The sequence below is a fragment of the Vipera berus genome, assembly GCF_964194415.1.
Source record: "Vipera berus genome assembly, chromosome: 2".
NCBI lineage: Eukaryota > Metazoa > Chordata > Lepidosauria > Squamata > Viperidae > Vipera > Vipera berus.
The window spans coordinates 282,799,852-282,809,904 of record NC_138203.1 but is presented as its reverse complement, the minus strand read 5'-3'; positions in this window follow the sequence as shown (position 1 = coordinate 282,809,904).

The window sequence follows — 10,053 nt, the reverse complement described above, 5'->3', positions numbered from 1 at the left end:
TATACATATGTGTGTGTGTGTGTGTTTGTGTGTGTGTGTGTTTGTGTGTGTGTGTGTGTGTGTGTGTGTGTGTGTAATTTTAAGGATCTTTCTTAACTTCTCAGTGTTGGTGGGAGATAAAACATATAAGAGTCTCTTAATGTACCCTTACAATAATGTAGAATTAGCTTATGTGGTCATGTTTCCCATCAGGTCTACCTAGAAGAAGATTAGCCTCTTGAGAACTCCATGCTTTCTTGTTTTTTCAAAGGCATTTATGAATAGTCTCACTGTTTGTTTCTTTGTTCAATTTATTTGTGATATATTCTATAATGTTCCATTGAATAGATAAATTTGATCAACTATATTTTGTCAATACATATTTTTTTCAATATATGATTGACCAATTTATCTGAGCATTTTTCACTTTTGAAGATTGTGGTAATATTTCTTTTATTTGCAAGTTAGACAACTGGAGATGAAAGTTTCAAATGTGAAAAGAACCAGCTGGGATAAGAAACTAAATTTTCTGCTTGTAAAATTCCTGAATGTTTCTATTCTAGTTCCATCCATTTCTGGAGAAGAATGAGTTTTGCAATATTTCCCATTGGAAATTGTACTTGGATCAAAATGGAGATGTAGCAGCAGATCTGAACGTCATAAGCTGGGTGTTTATTCCCTTGATGGATATCATTGATGAGCAACTTGGGAGTTTTGAAAGGCAGAGATTTACAGTCAATGAAGCTACTTTGTCATTGCTAAACTTGCTCAACCAGGTGGGAGAAATATTGGTGTCTATTCTCTATTTTCAAGTCTGAGCACCCATTTCAACTTGGCCAAGCCAAGTAAGGGACTGGAGGCTAAAACATATAAAGAACGGTTGCTGGAATTCATTACATCTAGTTTAATGAAGAGAAGGACTAGGGGTGACAGGATAGCAGTGTTCCAATATCTCAGGGGTTGCCACAAAGAAGAGGGAGTCAAGCTATTCTCCAAACCATCTGAAGGCAGGAAAAGAAGCAATGGATGGAAACTAATCAAGGAGAGAAGCAACCTAGAACTAAGGAGAAACTTCCTGATAGTTAGAAGAATTAATCAGTAGAACAACTTGTCTCCAGTTGTGAATGCTCCGACACTGGAAGTTTTAAAGAAGAGATTGGACAACCATTTGTCTGAAATGGTATAGGGCTTTCTACATGAGAAGGGGGTTGGACTAGAAGACATATGTCACAGCCATTTTGTGCATCCTCTGCAACCTGGTATCACCATAAAACTGGAGAGAGAGGCCCTTGAGTGCTGATGATTGTGGAACTGATAGACTCAAATTTGCTTGTTTCTTATTTTAAAATAGCAAAGGAGAAGTTAGACAGATGGAGAAGTTAAACAGTTCCCAAGTTCAGGTTTGGGAAGAATCAAATGAAATTGAATCAAGACTGGACAGATACCTTCTTGGTTCCTATGGCAAATATGCCTTGGGATTCAGATTGTCCTGGCTGGGGACAGTGTCCTCTGAAAAGGAAAGTCCATAGACATAGTAATGTTTTTAAGCAGTCCAGATGTGAGAAGAATTATCCTTGGTTTCCTTTCACATCATTGAGAGAGAGCAATAGACCTTCTGCTTACTGGAAGGAAGTCCAAGGCATTCAGTTCACCTGAAATCACAATGACTTGTTCTGATGTGAGGTTATGCCCTGACCCAGAAAACTGGCACACTGAACCATGACTTTCATACAAAGAAAAGCCCTTCCTATTTCTGATATTGGAAATAACAAGGGACAATTGGAAAGTAAATGTTACTAAGATTTGCTTTTGGTTTGTAAGTAGGCATTTCATCTGACAACCCTTGAATGATATTGTTTATCATGATTATTAGCTACTTTAAATCTCTCTATGCAGAAACTAATTCCAAATTTAACTAATAATTTAGTTACTCCAAATTTAACTAATCATGAACATGAGTCTGTCTTTCCATGCCAGTTGGTGTCATGTAGTTGTAGTTCTTCAACAGAAAGGACCTTGTCTTGGTTATGAAGCTGGGCCTTAGAACCTTTTCCAGCAAAGAATCTTACTCATGTTCATCTTCTGGAAGCAAAGGTTGCTTGAATTCTTGAGAAATCTATTTTCATGACCTTATCTCTATATCATCTAACTACGGTTCTAGAAACCAGATATGTTAGTCTCATATGACTAAGAGGGCAGCCATATAAATTAAAATTATACAAATAAACAAAGACCCTTTCCTTTAAGGTTGACAGCTCTAATTTGTAAGGAGTTTTTCCTATTTATCCTAACTGGGAGACTCTTTTAGATAACTTTCATAGCTTTGCAATGTTTTATGTAGTGTTGAAATCTTTGCAGATCCTACCAGTTTTAAGTTTCATTCTTCATCACAGTTTCATTTTATTTTCATACATTTAATAGAATAAATACTTAGTAAATCTTTTAGAATAAATTTTATTCTAAAATTTAACATGAATACATTACCCAAATTAAAATCATGGATACATGAAGAATGGAAGAATAAATTTTAATGGAGCCGTAAAAAAGAAATGGCTGTCACTTAATGCTTAATTTTTTTCTCAATTTTATGCATCCAGCTATATAGTCCTTTATTTTAATGTGATATTCCAAAAGCAAAGGAGATGAACTAATCTGTCAGTTGTAACTACTGCAACTACTTGGAACTAGTTAGAGACTTCATACTTATCTAAATGAAGAACAGATTCTCTTTGGCTAATGTTCATTCTGACATTTATTTTCTAAGGATAGTTAGTCCTAACATATTTTCTTTGATTTTCATTGTTTTCTGCTTAGTCTCTGCCTCAGTCCAAATGTGTGGAAAAATGCCATCCTGGATTTGTCAAACAGGCCCGAGAAGGAGAGCCAGTTTGCTGCTATGATTGTGTTCCTTGTCCAGAGGGGACCATCTCCACTCAGGAAGGTGGGTGATACCAGAGAAAAGAGCAGGCCTTGTGGAAGTAGATTCATCCAGAGAATTTTAATGGAAGTGCAAGTTAAGAGACAGATTGAAGCTCTAGTGTTTTCTTCTTTATTCTGAAAGCATACAGTTTCTTATCTAATGGGAAGAACAGCAAAATGATCTTGAAAAAGGGGCTGCCAGGAGTTAAGAGCATTTTCCATATCGGACAAACTGTATTGTTGTTGTTAGTTGCGAAGTCGTGTCCAACCCATCGCAACCCCATGGACAATGTTCCTCCAGGCCTTCCTGTCCTCTACCATCTTCTGGAGTCCATTTAGGCTCACGCCTATTGCTTCAGTGACTCCATCCAGCCACCTCATTCTCTGTCGTCCCCTTCTTCTCTTGCCCTCAATCTTTCCCAGCATTAGGCTCTCTCCAGTGAGTCCTTCCTTCTCTTTAGGTGGCCAAAGGATTTGAGTTTCAACTTCAGGATCTGGCCTTTTAAAGAGCAGTCAGGGTTGATCTCCTCTAGGACTGATTGGTTTGATCACCTTGCAGTCCAAGGGACTCGCAGGAGTATTCTCCAGCACCATAGTTCAAAGGCTTCAATTCTTTGGCACTCAGCCTTTCTTATGGTCCAACTTTCACAGCCATACATTGCAACTGGGAAGACCATAGCTTTGACTATACAAACTTTTGTTGACAGGGTGATGTCTCTGCTTTTTAGTGTGCTGTCTAGATTTGCCATGGCTTTCCTCCCCAGGAGCAAGCGTCTTGGCTACAGTCCCCATCTGTGGTGATCTTGGAGCCCAGGAAAGTAAAATCTGTCACTACCTCCATTTCTTCCCCATCTATTTGCCAGGAATTGAGAGGGCCGGATGCCATGATCTTGGTTTTCTTAATGTTTAGTTTCAACCCAACTGTTTCACTCTCCTTCTTCACTTGTAACAAGAGGCTCTTTAGTTCCTCTTCACTTTCTGCCATTAGAGTGGTATCATCTGCATATCTTAGGTTGTTGATATTTCTCCCGGCAATTTTAATTCCAACTTTTGTTAAACAGGCAGGGTAACAGTATACAGCCTTGCCGGACTCCTTTCCCAATTTTGAACCAATCAGTGGTTCCGTGTCCAGTTTTCACTGTTGCTTCTTGACCCGCATATAGGTTTCTCAAGAGACAAATAAAATGGTCTGGTACTCCCATCTCTTTAAGAACTTGCCACAGTTTGTTGTGATCCATACAATCAAATGCTTTAGCATAGTCAATGAAGCAGAAGTAGATGTTTTTCTGGAACTCCCTAGCTTTCTCCATGATCCAGCGTATGTTGGTAATTTGATCTCTAGTTCCTCTGCCTCTTCGAAATCCTGCCTGTACTTCTGGTAGTTCTTGATTCACATACTGCTGGAGTCTAGCTTGTAGGATTTTAAGCATAACTTTACTAGGATAGGAAATTAGTGCAATGGTGCGATAGTTTGAACATTCTTTGGCACTGTCTTTCTTTGGAATTGGAATGTAAACTGATCTTTTCCAATTCTGTGGCCACTGTTGAATTTTCCAAATTTGCTGGCAAATTGAATGTAGCACTTTTACCACATCGTCTTTTAAGATTTTGAATAGCTCAGCTGGAATACTGTCACCTCCACTAGCTTTGTTGTTGCTCAGCTTTCTTAAGGCCCATTTCACTTCACATTCTAGGATGTCTGGCTCGAGGTCAGTGACCACCTCATTGTGATTATCAGGGATGTTAAGCTCATTTTTGTATAGTTCTTCAGTGCAGTTTTGCCACCTCTTCTTAATCTCTTCTGCCTCTGTTAGGTCCCTGCCATTTTGGTCCTTTATCATGCCCATTTTTTCATGAAACGTTCCCTTCATCTCTCCAATTTTCTTGAAGAGATCTCTAGTCCTCCCTATTCTATTATTTTCTTCTATTTCTTTGCATTGTTCATTTAAGAAGGCATTCTTATCTCTTCTAGCTATTCTCTGGAATTCTGCATTCAATTGGGTGTATCTTTCTTTTTCTCCCTTGCCTTTTGTTTCCCTCCTTTCCTCAGCTATTTGCAAATCTTCCTCAGACAACCATTTTGCTTTCTTGCATTTCTTTTTCTTTGGGATGGTTTTGGTTGCTACCTCTTGTACAATGTTGCGAACCTCTTTCCATAGTTCGTCAGGCACTCTGTCTATCAGATCTAATTCCTTAAATCTATTTGCCACCTCTACTGTATATTCAACAGGGATATGATTTAATTCATACCTGAGTGGCCTAGTGCTTTTCCCTACTTTCTTCAGTTTAAGCCTAAACTTTGCAATGAGAAGCTCATGGTCTGAGCCACAGTCAGCTCCTGGTCTTGTTTTTACTGACTGTATAGAGCTTCTCCATCTTTGGCTGCAGAGCACATAGTCAATCTGATTTCTGTGTTGACTGTCTGGTGATGTCCATGTGCACAGCGATCTCTTGGGTTGTTGGAAAAGAGTGTTTGCTATGACCATCATATTCTCTTGACAAAAGCCTGTGCCCTGCTTCATTTTGTACTCCAAGGCCAAACTTGCCTGTTATTCCAGTTATCTTTTGGCTTCCTACTTTAGCATTCCAATCCCCAAAGATTTTTGGTGTTAGTTCTATTAGGTGCTGTAGGGCTTCATAGAACTGGTCAGTTTCATCCTTTTCAGCACTGGTGGTTGGGGCATATATTTGGACTACTGTGATATTGAATGGTTTGCCTTGGATTTGAACTGAGATCATTCTGTCATTTTGGGGATTATATCCCAGTATTGCTTTTCCTACTTTTTTATTGACTATGAAGGCTACTCCATTTCTTCTAAGAGATTCTTGCCTGCAGTAGTATACCTGATGGTCATCTGAATTAAACTCACCCATTCCTGTTCATTTTAGTTCGCTGATACCTAAGATGTCAATGTTTAGTCTTGTCATCTCTTGTTTGACCACGTCCAGCTTTCCTTGATTCATGGATCTTATATTCCAGGTTCCTATGGAGAAAAAATCTTTACAGCATCGGACTTTCCTTTCACCACCAGATACATTCACAGCTAAGCATCCTTTCGGCTTTGGGCCAGTCGCTTCATTCTTTCTGGTGCTACTAGTACTAGCCCTCTGCTCTTCCCCAGTAGCATATTGGACACCTTCCAACCTGAGGAGCTCATCTTCCAGCATCATATCTTTTTTCTTTTTGGTACTGTCCATAGGGTTTTCATGGCAAAGATAATGGAGTGGGTTGCCATTTCCTTCTCCAGTGGATCACGTTTTGTCAGAACTCTCTGCTATGACCTGTCCCTCTTGGGTGGCCCTGCACGGCATAGCTCGTAGCTTCATTGAATTACACAAGCCCCTTCACCACGACAAGGCAGTAATCCATGAAGGGGACAACCTCTATTACTACTAAATAAAATATCTGTTTGGTTTTTAGTTTGGATGTTTCCTTCTATATTTTGACCTCTAGGAAAATCATATTTCTTTGAAAGTTGAGGAAATATCTTAGTATAATTATTGGAAGGTTTCTTGCAATGTATTCTATATGAGCTTCTCCATGAGGATCACTAGGAAGCTATTGCTGGTCCAGAATAAGGTACTGTGGACAGTTATGGAAACACCTCATTCCACCCAGGTTACCACTCCTCCCATTAGCCATTCCAGATTATTCTATGACTAGGGCTTTCTCTGCCAGCTTGGTAGAATTCACAACATACACATCATATAAGTTCATTGTATTAGGAAGTCCAACACTGCAGGACTCAGGAAGTGTATTTAGAAAGATTAACAAAGTCATTATTAATTTCTAATATTGTAAGTTCTGCACATTAGCATGAAATCCTTCAGGTCGTAAAATCTCCTTGAATTCCATAGATCGTAGCTATATATGTATTTTAGTTATTCATTTATTTATTAATTTTTTATGCTACCCATCTCCCCTACAAGGTGACCGTCTGGCATAAAACACACACAAACAAATGTAGACATGAACTATGAGATATGAACTATGAGATATGAAACATATGATATAGATATGAAAATGGTATTCTTATTATCTTATCTTGCATTGTCCCTGGTATTAGATGTTTTCCCAAGAAGCTACTTCTTAAATTGTGAATGGAGAGGTTTTTTTTTAAAAAAAGATAATCACTTTGATATTCTCAGATATGGAAAAATGCAGCAAGTGTCCACCTGATCAATATCCAAATAAGGACAGAATACAATGTATCCCCAAAATTATAACCTTCTTGTCTTACAAAGAATATCTGGGCATCATCTTGGTCTCTTTTGCTCTACTCTTGTTCATAACTACAGGCCTTGTTTTAATCATATTCATTAAATATCTAGAAACTCCCATTGTCAAAGCCAACAACCGGGACCTCTCTTACATCCTCCTGGTCTCCCTCCTGCTTTGCTTCTTATCTTCTTTTCTCTTCATTGGTCAACCAAGGAAAGCCACCTGCCTTCTTCGACAAACAGTGTTCAGCATGGTCTTTTCGGTTGCCATTTCTTCTCTCTTGGCCAAAACAATCATGGTGGTGCTGGCTTTTCTTGCCACAAAACCAGGAAATCAAGTGAAGAGATGGTTGGGAAAGAGCTTGACCAACTCCATTATCCTTTCTTGTTCTGGTGTCCAAGTTATCATCTGTACCATCTGGCTGGGAGTTTCTCCCCCATTCCCTGATTTTGATTTCCACTCTCAGCCTGGAATGATCATCCTGCAATGCAATGAAAGCTATGTTGTCATGTTCTACATCACCCTCAGCTACCTGGGCTTCCTGGCTGCCATCTGCTTCATGGTGGCTTTCCTGGCCAGGAATCTCCCTGGGGCCTTCAATGAAGCCAAGCTGATCACTTTCAGCATGCTGGTCTTCTGCAGTGTTTGGGTCAGTTTTGTGCCCACCTATCTGAGCACCAAAGGGAAATATATGGTGGCTGTGCAGGTCTTCTCCATCTTGTCCTCCAATGCTGCTCTGCTGGGTTGCATCTTTATCCCCAAATGCTACATCATTATTCTGAGGTCAGACCTGAATACAAAGGAGCATCTTACAACCAGAAGAAATGTAGAAATATGAGACAGAGGAATTTTAAGTTTTAACTTTTTTCAACAATCTACACCATGTCAAACTCATGATGTCATGTGATGTCGTGCAATGTATCGTTACTTTTTCCCCATTGCTGGCAATGAGGTGGGCACAATTTTGGCATGACACATCTGGCTCATGGGCTGGCAGTTTGACATGCCTGATCTACACCAAAAAAATGGTATGTCAGAATCCAGTTATATTTCATTTCTATCTATCTTCTCTGAATTAAAAACCAATCCTTACTGTCTCCTGGATTCTGTCATACTAAAAAAGGGGAGGGGGTATGTATGGGGTTTTTACTACTTTAACTTCCCGTCTTCACTACAAAGTAACCGTTTGTTGATTCACTTCAGGTCTGTTAACCATAACAATGTAGCCATCTGCCTTTCATTCTGTGCCTCTCTGAAGCTCTTCTCTTTACTGACAGTGAGGGAAAAGGGGAGGGGGAAAGATGGAACACTTGGAGTCTGGGCAATAAGAGGATTTAATGATTGTGCCGAGGGAGGCAGACTGATATTATCTTTCTTGAAGTTAACACCTAGAAATCTGCCAGTTTGGATTGCCTGGAAGAACTACGAGTAGGGGGCTGCTTGGGAACGCTTTAAAACATTGAATGGTGGGGAGGATTCCCCAGATCCTGTCTACAGTAGCATGCTTTCAGTCAATTTCTCTTAATAAAAATTCCTGTTGGAAGAAACTATTTCCAAGAGTTATGTTTTCTTAAGATGTAGATTGAAGTGGGTCCTTACAGGTGCAAGCTGATCTCAATACATAAGTAAACCAATGATTTTGCTTAATATGTTTAAAGGATGTTTGGAAGATAATCTCACCAACTGGATAAAGTAAAATTAAAAGATGTCCACTGAGCTTTTTTGAATCCTTAAGGCAGAATATCTCCCAATGCTCTTAGCCTACTTGAGTTCTGAGATGCCACACCCAGGTTTTTAAATCATGGGAATCTTCTTGCTATCCCAATAATATATAATTGGTGGGAGTCTCAAAAAATTCCATTATTTTAAATGGGAGAAGGGGCTAAAATATCCATTATTTTGGCAGTGAATTTTTAGGTACTAGAGCCTTTCAATCTCCTCCTGGGGGAAGGTCCAAGTCAACTTTCTATCACCATCTTGTCCAGCCTTTCTCTGAAAACTGATATTTCAAATAAGAAAAATGAAATGCTTTATCTCCAAACTGTAGTCATAGAAATGGAAAGTGCCTGAATGTCACTGAATCCCGTTCTTCCAAAACAGACCTGATGTGAAAAATAATGAAAAGATGACATTAACGGTATGCAATACTGTGAGCTGCTTTTTTCAAATAAAAGTAGAAATATTATAAAGATGCTGGTTGTTATGAGGAAGCAAAATCTCAGAGATTTTCTATCTTTGCCACAGGGATTAGTTATCTCTGCTTTCATCTCAGATAGTGCAGTTCTTCCTACTGACCCCTACGGCGAGGGAAGTAGGCTACAGAACATTATATACATACTTCTGGAATTTTGTAGGAGGACAACATGGTGCCAATCTGAGAGGAGATGTCAGTCTTTGACTCTTCAAGGACTATGAAAATGTTCCTCTGCCTTCCATAGCTTTAGTTAGGAACATTGACCTCCCCAGATGAGAGCAGGTCCAGCACAGCATCACAAGTCATTTGGGAGTCCAAATAAATGTCATGAAAGTTGTAACTCTGATCAGATATACATTGGGGAAGAGCTCTTGGATGGCAATTAGAAAGGATAGTAGCAGTAAACTAGTAGCAGTAAACTAAATTTGAACTAAGAAAACCAGAAAGAAAGAGAGAAATATTTTTAAACTCTCTGTCTAAAATTACAGTGTCTCTTTTTTCTATAATCTAATCATTAAAATCATAAAGGATGATATTATTTCTCTTCATGTTGTTCATCTTTCCAACTCTAGAAAACTTTCCAAATAAAAGCCCATGATATATTCTCTTGAAGTCTGTTTCAGCTGAGTTGGTTTGAGAACCAAAACAGGCCATCTTTGCTTGTGTTCCCGTCAGCTCACCTCCTCCAAGGTTCCTAAGACATCTATTCATTTGCTGAACTGAAATTCAAAAGTTTGCA